Source organism: Ranitomeya imitator, chromosome 1 (assembly GCF_032444005.1).
Source record: "Ranitomeya imitator isolate aRanImi1 chromosome 1, aRanImi1.pri, whole genome shotgun sequence".
Classification (NCBI taxonomy): Eukaryota; Metazoa; Chordata; class Amphibia; order Anura; family Dendrobatidae; genus Ranitomeya; species Ranitomeya imitator.
In genome coordinates this window covers 67,113,134-67,131,013 of record NC_091282.1, presented here as the reverse complement: position 1 = coordinate 67,131,013, position 17,880 = coordinate 67,113,134, and the positions used below count along the sequence as shown (strand labels likewise).

General features: G+C 43.6%; 1 long non-coding RNA gene across 2 annotated transcripts in view; it reads left to right on the top strand.

Moving 5' to 3' along the window:
* The first annotated feature begins 521 nt into the window (after positions 1 to 521).
* LOC138657616 (uncharacterized) overlaps positions 522 to 17,880 on the top strand; it is a 409,067-nt gene continuing 391,708 nt past the window's right edge. For both annotated transcript variants that reach the window (XR_011317095.1, XR_011317094.1), the window contains exons 1-3: positions 522 to 640; positions 16,238 to 16,356; positions 16,855 to 16,976. This is a non-coding gene — a long non-coding RNA (uncharacterized lncRNA). The remainder of the gene's footprint in view (positions 641 to 16,237; positions 16,357 to 16,854; positions 16,977 to 17,880) is intronic.

The window sequence follows — 17,880 nt, the reverse complement described above, 5'->3', positions numbered from 1 at the left end:
ATGTTCATATTCTATTAGGATATTGTTTTCCACTATAGGATTTTCATTTACACTTTCCTCCAAAATGGAGCCAAATTATTCATGCTTCCTTGTTTATAAAAGCCATTTCCTATTCAAAATTCATGCTCCGCCATTGATTTGGAGTCTAACCGTGCAGCGCTGTATAATGTGTTTTCTGTTCTGACACAATTTGGAATACCAATTTGTAAGACAGACACATAAAAATGTAATATATTGTTTCGACTCAAAGTTTCTTTGAAAGTAAGAGGCATGTGACTTTGTTATTGCCATTGCTTTCTGGAGGAGCCTGGGAAAAGTTAACTTGGTCTTAAATCCAATCTGCAGGAAAATAAATGTTCACTCAATTGAGATAAATCGCGGCAGTTTAAATAAATGTCTAACAGGAAAAAAAATCAATTTATTAGCAAATGTTCTGAAATGAAACCAAATTTAAACTCTTGTTATCGTGAATATTAGATGTCTTCTTTTTTTTCAGATATGAATGAAATTGTTATTCGCAGTTTCATGCCGATAGTAAAAAAAAAAAGAATTTGATTTCATTGTACACAGAAAAATGGGAGAAGTTAACATGATGTATGTATCAGTTATTTATAGAAAATCAAGAGTTTTTACAAAACAAGTGAGTAAAATAAATCTGAATTTAAGAGAATTTGTGTAATTACCTTTCCTCGAGATGATTACATCTATTGTAGTGCATATTCAGCAGGTTTATCTAACTTTAAAAAAAAAAAAGATTGCAGCAAATCGATTTTTCATGAATTACAATGCTGTGATGTCTACATATTCAGTGAAAATAATTATGTAACACTATGATGTGTCCGATGTCTGTATCCCTTATAAGTAGAGATGGGCGATCCTGAACAGTAAAGTTCGGCGTCCGTACCGAACCCCTACTGTTTGGGCATGGACACCGAACATGGACTTCACCAGGAAGTCCATGTTAGTGTTCAGGTACAGCTGCCCGAACACCGGATGTTATTCTCACTGTCATGGGAATGGCAGCACGGAAAACACTGCTTCTGATCGGCTGTGAAATCATCCCCGCCGGTCAGAGAGCTGCGGTTCCCACGCTGTCTAATAACAATATGAGTGCTCAGTTGTGATCGGAGGTATAAAGTTCACCTCCAGTCACTGGCATCAGCTGATGGGACTACATCTCCCATCATCCAATACCTGGTGCCGCTAATAACAGCGAGAGCAGGAGCGGCTGATGAGAGTATTAACAAATAATTTTAAAAAAATAGAACGGCACCCCCACCAGAAAAACTTTCACGGTGCTAGCTGGGATTTTGCTGAGGTCATGGCAGTTCAGTTCATCTGGAAACGCAGCCTCAATGACTGGAGGTAACCTCGAAGATGTCACCACCGGTCATTGACGCTGCGCTCGCAGCAGCTCAGTCACAAGTGGTTCTCATATATCACTCAAGAAAAGTATTCAATGCTAGAATATCTTTATCAAAAATATTCAATTTTATCAGAAATTAAAAATTCATAATATATGATTATACACTCACCATTTAAAACACATGATATTACAGGAGAATTGATGTAGAAAAGCCATTAACCTTCATTAAAAAATAACACAAGAGATAAGATCACGTGTGACAGGGGACACAGAATGCCAGATGGACTAAATATCTGAGAAAGTCTCACTAAAATTATTATAATAAGGAAAAATAATAGAATATAAAAAACAAAGATAATCTCAATAACAACTCCAAAACAAGTGTTCACCACGTGATGAAAATATGTATAGTATCACAATATATAAAAAATAAAAAGCTGTAAAGTGACTATTGTAATCAAACACGTGCACCCACAACCATGATTAGAATTCATGAAGTAAAATTAATGTAAAATATGAAATTGATCATAAATATAAAGTGAGGCAGAGCAATATATCAGGAGTTGCAAAAATAAGCATATTCAAGTGGCCATATGGTCAAAATAAAAAAGATATCTGAGATAAATCCAGTGAAGTATATATTGAAGGTCACATACCAATTAATCTGGCACTCTGCTGTCCCCTGCACACCACTCCAAAGCGCGTTTCGCCTCCGCTTCATCAGGGAGTGGTTCTCAGTCTGGACGATCGCATTTTGGCACCATCCAAGTTGAAAACCGTTTATCCCCCAGACATTGATTACAGCATGGGACAGAACAATGGATACATGAGGGATATTGTTGTTTTTTATTTTTGTTTTATTATAGAAGATGAGGGATTCAGTGGAATTAGGCTTTAGGTGAGTATAACTGTGTCTGTTATTTTTAAATCAAAAAGTAAAAGTGTGTTTTGCTTTATTTCAAATAAAAAAAACTTTATTTTGGCTGTGTCTTTATTTACCATACAAATATAGGTTCAGTAATGGATAGGTGTCTTATAGACACCTCTCCATTATTAAGTCGTGGGCTTGACATCTACCTCACAAATATTACCCCACTTGCCACCGCTACAGGGCAAGTGGGAATTGCCAGGCAAAGTGCCAAAATTGGCACATCTAATAAGAGTGCCTTATCTGGGTGGCTGAGGGCTGCTATTTTTAAGCTGGGAAAGGGTAATATCCATGGCCTCTTACTAGCCTGAGAATACCAGTCTCCAGAAGTCTGCTTTAGCATGGCTGGTTGTCCACACCATTTTTCAAAATTATTTATTTAAATAATTAAAAAGTATGGCGTGGGGACCACTCTATTCTTGATAACCAGCCTTGCTGATGCTGATAGCTGAGGGTTGCAGCCCCCAGCTGTGAGTTTTGCCTGGCTGTTATAAAAAAAAGGCAACCCACGCCATTTAAAAAAAAAAAATTATTTACAGTGCAGGAGCCAGCTGATGAATACTCTCATCATCCGCTTTTGTTCTTGCCGTTATTGGCGGCAGCAAGCATCAAAAGATGGGCGTTGTAGTCCCATCAGCTGACACCAGTGACTGGTGACTGGAGGTAAACTTTATACCTCCAGTCACAACTGAGCACTCACGCTGTCTTTTGACAGCGTGGGAACTGCAGCTCTCTGACTGGCGGGGATGATTTCACCGCCGATCAGAAGTGGTGTTTGGGCCTCCATTCAAATGAATGAGGTCCAGGTTCGGGTTCGGGTCTGGGTACTGTTTTGGTACCTGAACTTTTAGTAACTGTCCAGCCAAACCCGCTGGACCCAAACATCCAGGTGTCCAACCATCTCTACTTATAAGCGGTGATGAAAGAACATCATCGGTTCCCTGCTTATTTGACAAGCTATAGCGCTTACCGAAGAAGCTGCATTGGATATCTGGAGCGCTCCCGATAATCATGTGTTTAGCACTGCAGCTGCATGTGTCATGGCTGTGTGACAGTCACAGCACAGCACACATACTCTCCATGTATGTGTTGTGAATGTCACACAGCCACTACACATGCAGCTGCGGCACCAAGCATCTGATTATCGGGATCGCTCCAGGTGTCCCTGTTCCCAATGCAGCTTCTTTGGTAAGTGCAATAGCTTTCCGAATAAGGAGGGAGCCGACAATGTAAGCTCTTTATCACAAACAAAATCTTATTAATGGCAGCGACTACATCATTGAAATGGACAGTAAATGTTAGTAACTAACAATGCATTTAATAACATATCGCACTCACAGGCTTTCATGTTTTTTAATGAAAAATAGTGAAAAAAATATCCCTTTTGGTCATTTTTGCTCAAGCACACCATTATTTGTGGGGCATTGACTCAAACCAAGTGTGTGGCTGATACCAAACACAGTGGTCACATCTCCACCAGAGCCTGCGACTTCTGTTTCTGTCACCAGGTGCCAATATATTCACTCTGTGAATGGTGTTGGTGATGGAAATGTCAGAGCCAGAAGGTCTGGATGGCAGATTCTGTCCAGCCACTAAGGTTAAAGTGGCTGGGTCTTGTAGTGCTGTTCAATCTGGAAGTATGGGTGTGTGTGTGCTTTAAGCTGAAGTTATCTGCTTATCGCTTTAGCCAATTGGAGAGCGCAAACCCTACTAAAGCTTTCAGGTTGCTGCTGGAAGCTGCCAGATATAGCTTATTGTTTCCTGGCTAGCAGTGTGTTTCTCCTCCTGGTTTGTTAAGTGTGTTCCTGTTTTGACCCTGCCTTGTTTCTGGCTATTCCTACAGATTTTTATTTTGCCCATGACATGACCTTTCAGCTCTGACCCTGCTTGGTTACCATTCCTACCTCTGCATGGCAGCCCTTTCATGGTAGCATTCCTCTTGGTCCTATAAAGCCAGATGCCTTTTAAGGGTTTGGGGATTTCTCTGGAGTTTGCCAGACTGAGTGGATTGTGTAGTGTCCCAGTACCTCCTCCTATCTGTTGCAAAATATAGTTGTCTGGTGATTACCAAAAACCTAGTATGTGGTTAATTCGATAAATTGTCCTATACTGCCATCTACTGTCCAAAGTGTAAAGGGGCAAGAGTTTGGTCACATGACACTCAGCTTGGATTCCTGCAGAAACCTCTTGAAGCTGCTGAGGGAAGAGTCGGTGAGTAGTTCCTGTCCTTCCTGTGAGGAGCCATGTGAGGAGAGGTCTACTTCTTAGGCTGCTCTACCTTCAGATTAGGTCCCACTTCCCTTAATCTTCAATCGGCCACAAAACTGCCACAAGCCTATGCCAGGAGGGAATCTTACATTTCAGTCTTCATAGAGACAGAAGAGATAGAGATGTACAAGGGCTCTTCTACTGCACTCGACGCCTTTAGTGGTTCCGTCAGCGAGTGCCTCATGTTCTACTGCATCTTTTACTGTATGCCTTATGACAGGGAACCATATCAGGACTTAATTGTGAGTAAGCAGTGAACACTATTTCCACAGTGAACCAAACTGTGTAGGCCCATCCTTGGTAGTAATATAAATGAAGGACTGTGTGAATTAAGATATTAACCTGGTATATAACTGGCTGTCAGCCAATCATTTTAAGCCATTAAACGGGAAGATTCCATTTTAAACATCATGGTGACCACCTCTCTTGCTACCTAAAATTTCAAGCTTGTATGAAAGACTGTGATACCAATGCTATTGACTATGTATTTTGAAGTGAATACAGTAAAGACTCTCTTTTGACTATGTTAATACCCTTGTCAACATTCATCCTTGAAACTGCGCACACACACTAAGAGGCTATAAGGGCTCAGTATGAGGGACACAGGTCTAGCACGCCACAACGCTGCCTGTGACATTCCTTATTTCTTCATTATTCGCCCGCCCTGGCACTTATAACATCTTTTTCCCCCTTGGGCACTGCATTCGTGCCAAATCTGTCCAAGGCTTGACTAAGAAGGGGGTAGATGTGGTTAATTGGAAGTCTGAGGCAATCTGTGGGTGCAATAGCAGGGCCAAAAAGGCAGCAGTATCCCATTGCACAATACCAGACTGAGTGAGATGCTGGGACCGACGTCTCCGCTGAGCAGGCTCCACTGTGGCCGATGCAGAATGGGAGACCGCAGCGGACATCCTTGAGCCTCGCTATGCTCAAAAGCTGCAATGAGCAGCGGAGCCCGAATTTTCTCCACAGGTTCTCAGGTTCTGTCCTCTGGACCGTGACCCCTCCAGTCCACCAGATAATATTTCTTGCCACGTACCACCTTGCACCCCACGATAGCATTCACCTCAAACTCATCCGTGGATGAACCCGATTTCCCGTCAGATGACTCAGAAAAATGGGACAAATGAACGGGCTTTAAGAGAGAAACGTGAAAGTGTCGGTGATACCAAGGCGTGGAGGAATAGTCAAACGGTAGACCACAGGGTTGACCTGTTCCAGAACCTTGAAAGGACCAATGTAGCGAGGCGCAAACTTAGTGGACTCAACTCGCAGCCTGATGTTACGGGTGGAGAGCCACACTAAGTCGCCATGAGCAAAGGCCGGAGAGGGGCGCCAATGTGCATCTGCAGAAACCCTCATTCTCTCCTTGGAGGCCCGGCTGGCATCCTGTGTGCAGTCCCAAATATCACGTGCCTCCACCGCCCAGTCTGCCACCCTAGAATCAGTGGATGACATGGGCATGGGCACAGGGACACGTGGATGCTGGCCGTAATTAAGGAGACAAGGAGTCCAGCCAGTGGAATCGGCTACGGCACTGTTCAAGGCAAATTACGCCCAAGGTAGCAAATATGCCCAGTCATCCTGTCTAGCAGAGACAAAATGTCGCAAGTAAGTCACCAGAGATTGGTTGGTCCTCTCTACCAACCCATTCATCTCGGGATGATATGCAGAGGAGCGATTCAGCTCTATGCTGAGTAAACAGCAGAGCTCTCTCCAAAACCAAGACGCAAACTGGGGATCCCGGTCGCTGACAATTTTATCAGGCATTCCATGTAAACGGAAAATATGTTTTATGAACAACTCCGCCAAGGCCCATGCAGAAGGTAACCATGGAAGTGGCACCAAATGCATCATCTTAGAGAAATGATTGGTGACTACCCAGATAATGGTGCAGCTACGAGACTTGGGTAAGCCCACCACTAAGTCCATCCCAACCATGTCCCAGGGCCTGTCTGCCACTGGCAGAGGGTAGAGTAGCCCAGCAGGCCATTGCCAAGGAGCCCATTTCTGGGCGCAGGAGACACACATCCGAATATAGTCTCCGACGTCACGGGCCATATGCGGCCACCAGTACTTCCTCGCCAAAAGCCCAGATGTCCTCTTGGTCCCAAAATGTCCACCCACTCTGGACGAGTGAGCCCAAGAGAGAACCTCTGGTTGCAAATTCGTTGGCACAAAAGTCTTGCCCAGTGGCACGGACTCTAGCGAAACCGGAGCCACAGTTCTCAGGCTCTCAGAAGGGACAATAAGCCGAGGCTCCTCCGCCTCCTCAGATCATGACACTATGGTGCGGGAGAGAGCGTTGGCATAAATGTTCTTCTCCCCAGAGAGAAAATGGAGAGTAAAATGAAACCGGGAGAAGAACAGGGACAATCTAGCCTGGTAAGAATTCAGCCGCTGGGCCGTCTGTAGATATACCAAGTTCTTGTGGTCAGTGAACACTTGGAAGGGAAAGCGAGCTCTCTCCAAGAGGTGTCTCCACTCTGAGAAAGCCAACTTCATGGCTAGCAACTCCCTGTCCCCGATAGAATAATTCCTCTCTGCCGGTGTAAAGGTCTTGGAGAAGAAGAAAGGATGCTTCCGACCCTGAGCATCCTTTTGGAAAAGGACTGCTCCAGCACCAATGGATGAGGCATCCACCTCCATGATAAATGGCTTATCTACATCGGGGCGATGTAGGATGGGAGGGCTAGCGAAGTGTGACTTAATTGAGAGAATGGCCTTGGAGACCTTCTCCGACCACAACTTGGGTTTTTCTCCCTTCTTGGTGAAGGCAACCAAGAGAGCTACCAAAGTTGAGAAGTGTGGAATGAACTGGCGATAGTAATTAATGAACCCCATAAAGCACTGCACCGCTTTAAGAGAATGGGGTTCCTGCCAGTCCATCACAGCCTGTAGCTTGGCAGGATCCACAGTCAAACCCTGGGCAGAGATGATATAACCAAGGAAAGGCAAGGACTCCTGCTCAAACACTCACTTCTCCAACTTGGCGTAGAGGGAGTTTGCCTGTAAGATGTTGAAGACTTTGCGAACATCTCTCCGATAGGAGTCAATATCTGGAGAGTACATGAGAATATCATCCAGATAGACTGTGATCGATGTGGTGAGCATATCTCGGAAGATGTCGTTCACAAAGTCTTGGAAAATGGCTGGGGCATTACAGAGCCTGAAGGGCATCACCAGATATTTATAGTGCCCATCCCTGGTGTTAAAAGCCGTCTTCCATTCATCCGCCTCACAGATGCGAATCAGGTTGTAAGCACCCCGCAGATCTAATTTAGTAAATACCCTTGCTCCCCGTAGACTATCAAAGAGGTCAGATATCAGGGGTAATGGGTACTTATTCTTAATGGTGATGGCATTAAGACCCCTGTAGTCTATGCATGGACGTAATTCTCCACTCTTCTTCTGCACAAAGAAGAACCCAGCCCCTTCAGGTAACACTGACTTCCTAATGATTCCTCTTGCCAGATTCTCTTGGATGTACTGAGACATTGCCTCCATCTTTGGGAGAGATAACGGATAGACTCGACCCCGGGGAGGCTCAGCACCAGGCAAGAGGTCAATAGGACAGTTATAGGGGCAATGAGGCGGAAGCATCTCCGCAGCCCTTTTGGAGAACACGTCCGCATAAGGCCAATAGTGCTTGGGGAGAGAGGAAAGATCTGCGGGTACTTCTGTTGTAGCAACCTGAATGCACTCCCTCTGACATCTACCCTCACAGGATTTACTCCATCCCAAAATTTTCCCTGAGGACCACTCTATATGAGGAGAATGATAGCGTAGTCATGGTATCCTCAACAGGACCTCATAAATTCCCTCAGGAATGACTAAGAGAGAGATAATCTCCTGATGTGAAGGAGACACAGAAAGAGTGAAAGGAATGGTTTGGTGTGTAATCTGTGAGGTTAGTGTCGACCCATTTACCACTCGAATGGTTACTGGTTTGGCGAGCATCACCAGGGGTATTGCGTGTCGCTGGATGAAAGCAGATGACATAAAATTACCCTCCGCCCCAGAATCCACGCATAGCTCTACCATAAGAGTGGATGGGCCTATGGTAATTGTCCCCTTGAAGGACAACTTAGAGACAAATGTCGCTGTGTCTAGTGTACCTCCTCCAACTGCCACTAGACGCTGATGTTTCCCCAACTGCTGAGGACACCTGGGGGCAAGATGTCCTGACTGCCGGCAAACATGACAGACCTTAGGTGCACGAGCAGACCGGGACTTGGATCCCGCTCGTGACACCCCAATGGCCTCATGTGACTCGGACGCCTGGACCGGAGATTCCAAAGGTTTGGTGAAGGTGGGAGCCAGCCGAAACCTCTGCCTACACTGGGCTCGCTCCAACCTTCGCTCGTGAAAATAAAGGTCGATGCGAGTTGATATAGCTATGAGCTCCTCCAGTGTGGCGGGAATCTCCCTAGTGGCCAAAGTGTCCTTTATATGGTAAGCCAGACCCCTCCAAAATACCAGAATGAGGGTTTTATCCGACCACTCCAGCTCAGACGCTAATGTCCGGAAGTGGACGGCAAAATGGCTGACCATGGTCCAACCCTGAGTCAATGCCAATAGTTGGAGCGCCGTATCATGGGTGACGTGGCGTCCCAAAAAGACCTGTTTCAGAGTGCCCAGAAATCGAGAAACACTCTGCACCACATGATCATTGCACTCCCAATGCGGCATAGCCCACTCCAAAGCTCTGTCCGACAGGAGAGAGATTATGAATCCCACCTTTGCCTGCTCTGAGGGAAAACGTGCAGCCAGGAGCTCGAGATGTATACCACACTGGCTCATGAAACCCCTACAGGAGTTACTGTCACCAGAGTATTTTTCAGGCAATGGGAGGTGAGATAAGGTTGGAACAGAGGTGGCAGTGGGTAAAGCTGCTGCAGCCACGCTAGCAGCCTGAACAGCTATTGTGGTAACATCCACCGCCGAGGTTGCACGCTCGAGAGACGCCAACCGGCCCTCCAGCAGCTGGATGTACCCCTGCAATCGCTGTTCATCCACCATTACTTAGCCAGATCCTGGCGCTAGTGTACTGTTAGGGTTGGCAGAACGCACCGAATATATTTATTAGAAGTATTTGGTGCATTCGCAACCCGGGATCCACCGTGCAGGAAAGAACCCGCTGCTAAGTAAGATGGTGAAGTATATTGGTATAAACGAACTCTGTTACTTTACAGAGTCCATTAGCAAAGAGAACGCTGTGCCCTATTTCGCTCACAGGGGAACACAGGTACTTAGTAGAGCCAACAGTGGTCATGCAGTCAAATGCAAACACGCAGCTCCTCTCCGGTGGAGCCGGAATTCTAATGGCTATTAGCCAACCCTGAATTCACACACATGAAACTCTTCGCCGGAGGTGCTAGCATTCTAGGGGCTTATTTCAGCCGGGTCCCTGACTGCACACACACGACCACACTGGCCCTGAGCACATACATAATTTACAGTAGCGAATGGCTGTGTGGACCTGCGAACGTTTTATAGTTGCAGCTCTACAGGACCTTCCTGGGGGACCAATGGGAGCTGCTACAGGGCCTGAGCATGTGACCCTCGACCTCCAATGAAAGGTTGTCCCATGGGCATGCTCAGTGTGTGCAAAGCAGGTCTTAGTCCCAGAAAAGCCTGCTTGCTGCAGACCAGTAAAGGGTACAATAGCAGGGCCTTAAAAGGCAGCAGTAACCCATTGCACAATACCAGACTGAGTAAGACGCTGGGACTGACATCTCCGCTGAGCAGGCTCCACTGTGGCTGATGCAGAATGCGAGACCGCAGCGGACATGGCTCAAGATTCCCCCTGTGCAGCGATGGGAACTCGACTCCTAACAGAATTTACCAATCAAACACTCAAGCAATATTTCCAGTGTTATGTGTCTGATAATCAGTCTGTCTGAGTGGATCATCTGCTGTTAGCTGAATTTGCTATTAATAATAATCAGTATCAGGAATGCATTAAAATCATTCTATTGTTTCTGTAATCTTGGATTGTGTCCTCATTTTGATTCGTTTTCAACCACTGTGATGAATGCTTCAGAGGTTGAAAAATCTGAAGTCAGAGAGAACTTGAAGAATGCACAGGGAGATCAGACCTCAGCTGCTAATAAGAAATGTTCTAGAGGCCCAAGCTTTGGAGATTTGGACTGGGTATTGTTGTCCACAAAAAAAATATCAAGCATGAGATCAAGCTGGTTCCCAGATTTATTAGTACTTATGAGATAATCGAGGTTATTAATCCTCCATGTATTACGTAAGTCCCCCCTCAAACCATATCATTCCCGGTTAGTCCAGTCAGAAATCCATCTCGGTTAAGCGCTGGGATTCTCCCTCTGCACAGAGTATATCCCAAGCCTTGCCTGCATCTGTGGTCTCCCATTCTGCTTTGACCGCTGAAGGTGCTGCTGAGCATATATTTCAGTCTCAACATCTTGCTCTGGCTCATGCTATTTGTCTGGTTATTGCCAAGCCTATGGTAACCAGTGGTAGTCAGCGACGAGCGAACACTCTAGAGACTAAGTCCAGAAATAACCCTACTGAGCATGCTCGTGATGTGGCAATGTCTCATTGGTTGGTCGGTCGTCAGCTGCTCTGGTGATGTGGCAGCTCCGGATTGCTACACGGGCAAGGTCCTGTCCAACTGGACTTAAGCTGCACGTATAAAAGGTTTTCAGAGGCGCATGCCGGTGCACTGGTATCAACCTAATCTCATGTGTGAGTGTACTTTGACACAGTGTGGTCTGTGTCTGCAGGTGCTCAGGGTTGGCTGATAGCCGTTAAAATTCCAGCACCTCTGAAGAGGAGTTTATTCGTATGGATTCGAGGCTTGCGTATAGCCACTAGAATCCCGGCACCTCCGGAGAGGAGTTGTTTGAGTGCTGTCATTGTCTGACCACTGTTGCTAACTGTTCCGTTGGTGAGCTTCGATCCTTTGTGAAGTTAACAGGGATCGTGTCTAGCGTCTTATCTTTCGTTTCTGTGTGCGAGTGACATGGCTCTATTGCTGAGCATCTGCTTCGTTTCTGTGTGTGAGTGAGACTACTTCATGTGCTACTCACTGAGTGACTTTTAACTCAGTGCGAGCAAGCAATTGCTCACTGCATTCTCTGCCATTGTTCACAATAGCTGCAGTTTTACATCCCTGCATGGTGGACCCCAGGTTGCGATTGCACTTCCTCATTAAATCTATTTAGTGCAATCTGCCAACCCTAACAATTTCTTGTTCTAGTTAAACTAAACTTGAGTATGAGGTACAGAGAATTCTGTATTCTCATATAGTAAGAGGGTTTTTACAATATCTGGTGCATCGGAGGGGTTTTGGCCCAGAAGATAAGTCCTGGATCCCTGTGAGAAATATCAATGCCATAAATCAGATCAGGAAGTTTCATCTTTGTTTTCCTACTAATATGACTGGTTCTAAGGGTCCACGAGGCCCCTCATAAAAGGGGCACATTGTCACAATTCTCCACCATTGCATGCTCAGCTTCTATTTCTGTCAGAATCTCAAGCAATGTGTTAAATAACACTGCACCATTTTTTTAGTGATTTGCAGAAATTGAATTGCAAGTTTTTTACTTCGGCGGGAGCTACAAATTGAGGGAAAGTTGACTCAAAATTAATTTGCAGAGTATCATTTCGCTTATTTCCACTGCTGATCTTTTATACATCACAATCTTAGACATTTAGACATTTAGATTCTGAAACAACAATTGGAAGAAGAGGTTTTTTTGTGTGTAAGTATCAAGAGTTTTTACTGACTTTTTTAATTCAGTGTCATTTTGCACTTGGAAATTTTTAGGAGGGTGTTTTTCAAATTCTATAGAAATACCTTTAAAAAAAAAAAAAAAAAAAATCATCAGTAAAAATTAAATATTCCTAACCATACTGGTTTTAAAGAATTGTCACTGCCACCAAAAGCGCCAAAAAAAAATATACCGTATATACTCGAGTATAAGCCAAGATTTTCAGGCCAAATTTTTGGGCTGAAAGTGCCCCTCTCGGCTTATACTCGAGTCACGGTAGCGGTGGGGTCGGCGGGTGAGGGGGAGAGGGCGCTGACGCATACTTACCTAGTCCCAGCGATCCCCGCCCTGCCGTCCCACGGGCTTCTGTGCTGCAGCTTCTTCCCCCCTTCAGCGGTCACGTGGGACCGCTCATTAGAGAAATGAATAGGCGGCTCCATCTCCCATAGGGGTGGAGCCGCCTATTCATTTCTCTAATTAGCGGTAACGGTGACCGCTGATAGAGAAAGAAGCTGCGGCACCGAAGACCGTGGGACGGCAGGGACAGCGCGAGGATCTCTGGGACTAGGTGAGTATGTAATATTCACCTGTCCCCGTTCCACACGCCGGGCGTCGCTCCATCTTCCCGGCGCCTCCATCTTCCCGGCGTCTGCGCTCTGACTGTTCAGGTCAGAGGGCGCGATGACGCATATAGTGTGCGCGGCGCCCTCTGCCTGATCAGTCAGAGCAGAGACGCCGGGAAGATGGAGGCGCCGGGACCGGACGCTGGGAGCTGCAATCAGCAAGGTGAGTATGGCTTTTTTTTTTTTTTATTGCAGCAGCAGCGGCCATGGCACAGATTTATGTGGAGCATCTATGGGGATATGTGAATGCTGCAGAGCATATATGGGGCACAGCCAAGGGGGAGATATGAACGCTGCAGAGCATATATATGGGGCACAGCCAATGGGGGGATATGAACGCTGCAGAGCACTATATGGGGCACAGCCAAGGGGGAGATATGAACGCTGCAGAGCACTATATGGGGCATAGCCAAGAGGGAGATATGAACAGTGCAGAGCACTGTATGGGGCACTGCTATGGGAAATATGAACAGTGCAGAGCACTGTATGAGGCACAGCCAATGGGGAATATGAACAGTGCAGAGCACTGTATGGGGCACAGCCAATAGGGAATATGAACAGTGCAGAGCACTATATGGGGCACAGCCAAGGGGGAGATATGAACGCTGCAGAGCACTATATGGGGCACAGCCAAGAGGGAGATATGAACAGTGCAGAGCACTGTATGGGGCACTGCTATGGGAAATATGAACAGTGCAGAGCACTGTATGAGGCACAGCCAATGGGGAATATGAACAGTGCAGAGCACTGTATGGGGCACAGCCAATAGGGAATATGAACAGTGCAGAGCACTATATGGGGCACAGCTATGGGGCAATATGAACGGTGCAGAGCACTATATGGCACAGCTATGGGGGAATAATGATCTATTTTTATTTTTGAAATTCACCGGTAAATGCTGCATTTCCACCCTAGGCTTATACTCGAGTCAATTAGGTTTTCCCAGTTTTTTGTGGCAAAATTAGGGGGGTCGGCTTATACTCGGGTCGGCTTATACTCGAGTATATACGGTAACTTGAATGGATTTAAGAAGGTAAAAAATTTATGTAAACATTGACGCAATTTTTTGCCAAAAAGTCAACTCATAATTAGTGGATACTTAAAATAAAATCTAAAAATGTGCCAGATTCTTATTAAGCTGGTGCATTTTACAACTTTTTAGTCTACAGGAAAAAAGATATAAATGATCAAGTTATACTTTTTTATAATTTCTCCTAAACTGTAAGCCTTAGGAGTTTTTTTTCATGTGTTTTAACTGATGTTATGAAACAGTTCAGCTTTTAGAACTCTATATAAACTATAAAACTGAATCAGGTGGTTACGTTGTGCTTGTACTATGAGTTTAAATCAGCCTAACAGCGTATGGAGAAAATGACAATGGCCGTACTTATATTCAACAAAACTAGAGATATGGCAACCATCGTGGAACAGTGTGCGTTCCAGCTAATCTCTTTTGTCCTACTGAACAAAGACATTTTTATAATATGTTTTCCACTATTTTGCTTGCAGTTTGTACTCCTGTATGTGACTCAACAGCGAATGGAGGTATTGTTTGACTAATGTATCTAATTAAAAGGCTTTGTAGCGCAATAATGTGTCCCAACTGCTCCCCTGTTATATGAAGTAGCTTCTTTTATGCAAATATGACAACAGAAGGGGAAGAAAAAAACTTTAACTGTGTTTTGGTTTCTTCAGATTTTTTTTTTCTTTTTTAAAGGCTGATAAATACCTGAGTGACCAGGTCCTTGAAAAAGAGAGACAGTCTACTTTAGGGGATTCATGTCTGACTCATTGTTCAGGTCCCACATTAGGGGGCAATAGATCAACACAAAGGGATGCCTTATAGAGTTATTTGTCTATCCATTGGTCATTAGTTTTATGATCTTATGGGTACTGTTAAATACAGAATAGATTTTTCTCTATAGCTTTCCCACAATATGACCTCTACATTGCTACTCAACTTGCAACTAAACAATTTAGGGGCCGATTTATTAAGACTGGTGTTGCCATGCCAATTTTATCAAAGTGCTCGCTGGAGGATAATGGGCCAAATTCTTGAAGAGTTGCACACCATTAATGAATTCAGCACATTTTCTTAATGGAGTAGCATTTTTGAAGTAAGATGAGCTGACTTATTTGCTGAATATGACTGGTGGGTGTAGCCGTGACATGTCCAGTTCCACCTCATCCTAATTTGGCAGAGCTACTTCAAACTAGCACCAAAAGTTGCTAAATGTTTGAATATGATTATAAAAAATTACTGCGGCGCTGAGTATATTGGTCTCGTATTGCTGCGAATTTAGACAATAACCACTTATTTGTCACAAAATGTAATATAAAAAATATATATAAATTCGCGTACAACGAGATCAAAGATAAAGTGGATGTAAGTTTAATAGAACAATAAATACACCGTAAGTTAAACCGAATTGAATTAGAATTAACATCAATTCAGTTTAACTTACGGTGTTGTATAATTACCATACAAACTGTTGATCTTTTGCTTTGGAGTCTTTACTATAGTTGGAATTTATTCTGGGAATAGTGCAAGCTTATATCTGTAGATTGTCTGTGTACAGGTTTATGTATTTATTGTTCTATTAAACTTACGTCCACTTTATCTTTGATCTCGTTGTGCGCGAATTTATATACATTTTTTAAATGTTTGAGTATATCTGCATTGCACAAAAATTGATGACTTTTAATATATTCATGCCAGTTTTCTAGCAATAAATCTTTTATAAATCGAGGCCTTACTGCTCTTAATGATAACCATTATTGTAGCTGAATCGAAAGGCAAACTGTCTTTCAGTTTTCCAACTGTGCGAAAAACAGATTATTTCAACATGAAAAGTTCTTGCAAAATTTGGTAGATGTCCTGAAAATTTACATTTTAAGATCATTATCATTCATATGGGTACTGGCTTTTTCCATGTTTAGATGTTGATAACCAAACTATAGGATAGGTGATCAATATTAGTTCAGTGTGGGAGCCACCGTCTTTCTCCCCACTGAACAGCTATTTGACAGGTGCTCTGAAGTCATTTCTGCTTTGTTATGTCTTACTTGTCTTTACTTTATTAGTAAAGTCAGACCCCACAAATTGGATAAAATGTCTATTTAGGGAAAGGTCATAAATATTTCCATTATGCAAATTTGACACAACAGCAGAATATACTAGCAGTCACCAAATAGCCTCATATATAATTAATGTCTCCCAGATGAGTATTATGAAGCCAAGTCTTTCAGATTTTTTTTATAAGTATTTGTTTTCTTCTACATGTCACTTTTTTTTTCTCTACAGCTTATCCTAATGCGATTACTCTAGGCCGGATCAAGAGTAGCAGTAGTGTTCTCCTTTTTGTTGAGAGCAAACTGTCCTTGACTGGCTTTTCAGCTACTCGTGAGACAGTGTGGTGAGAGGTTATTATTATTATTATTATTTATTAATATAGCGCCATTTATTCCATGGCGCTTTACATGTGAGGAGGGGTATACATAATAAAACAAGTACAATAGTTCAATACAATCTTGAACAATACAAGTCACAACTGGTACAGGAGGAGAGAGGACCCTGCCCACGAGGGCTCACAATCTACAAGGGATGGGTGAGGATACAGTAGATGAGGGTAGAGCTGGTCGTGCAGCGATTAGGTCAATCGGTGGTTACTGCAGGTTGTAGGCTTGTCGGAAGAGGTAGGCCTTCAGGTTCTTTTTGAAGGTTTCGATGGTAGGCGAGAGTCTGATATGTTGTGGTAGAGAGTTCCAGAATAGGGGGGATAGTAGGTTGTGTGCTGTTCCTATATAGTGAAATATACTCCAAAAGTCTAGATACAAGAGGCTAGCAGAATGTATTTTTTTATTTACTCAATCATTTGCTTTCTGTCAGATCATGTCTGCCTCTGATCTTTCTTGTTGCAGGTGCCTAAACAGCTCTGATTCCTTTTGCTATATTTGTGGCAATTTTACCATTCACAGTCAAAGGATGAACATGAGCACATTTGTCAATCAAACTAATTTCCAACTAAAACTTGTTGATCAAGGTAAGTTTTAGGCCCCTTTCAAGGTGTGAAAGCTGCGTGTCGAGAGTTTACAGATGTGAATGACAGGAATGAAAGGGTGGTGGACTGTTCTGCTTCATTCCTACCCTTGAAGACAACAATCTTGCTAAGATCACTGCCATTTACATTACAATCAATTGCTGGAAATAAATAGACATATATAACTTACACTTCTCCCAACAGAGTATCATAAACTTTAGAATTTAAGGGATGACAAATCTGTTTGTAAGGAGACTACAGACAAAATAATTGAAGTTACGTGTTTTAGTAGAAAAGAACATTTCTAGAGCTTCCCTTTAACTAAATCCTACAACGTACACATGAATGTCTCCATAAATATAGAATGCAAATAAAATTAATGTAGGAGAAAGAATGGATTACATTTAATTAGCAGAGAGCTCATTAAAAATACAGATTTCTCCTTGTTTTAATTCTAGTCCATATTTGACTTTTATTTGCCCCAATTTCACAATCAAGGGCTTTTAATAGATTTTGGAACATCGAAATGTATTCAATTCAAAACGATGCGCAAAAAAAGGAAAAAAGAAATTGCAATGTTTAAAGGTACAATGGAGAAGCAAACAAAGGCTGCATGCTCCAAGAAATGTGCTGCTGTGTACAGAGTGACGTGCTTAATAACAAGGCTGAGAAAATGTTGACTTTCTCAACACAGCAGCTCATGGCAGGAAGAATTAAAGGTGGCCAGGAAAATAAAAAAGAAGATTGATTTCCCGAAGCATAACAAGGAAAACCTAAATGTGATTGATGATTTTTTTCTGTTTGCGACTGTGACATCGGCCACCTTATCTCTAATGTGGTAGCCAAATTTCCAATGTCATCATGAATTATGAATGATTTTATTACGGGGGCCATGTCTGAAGCGGAA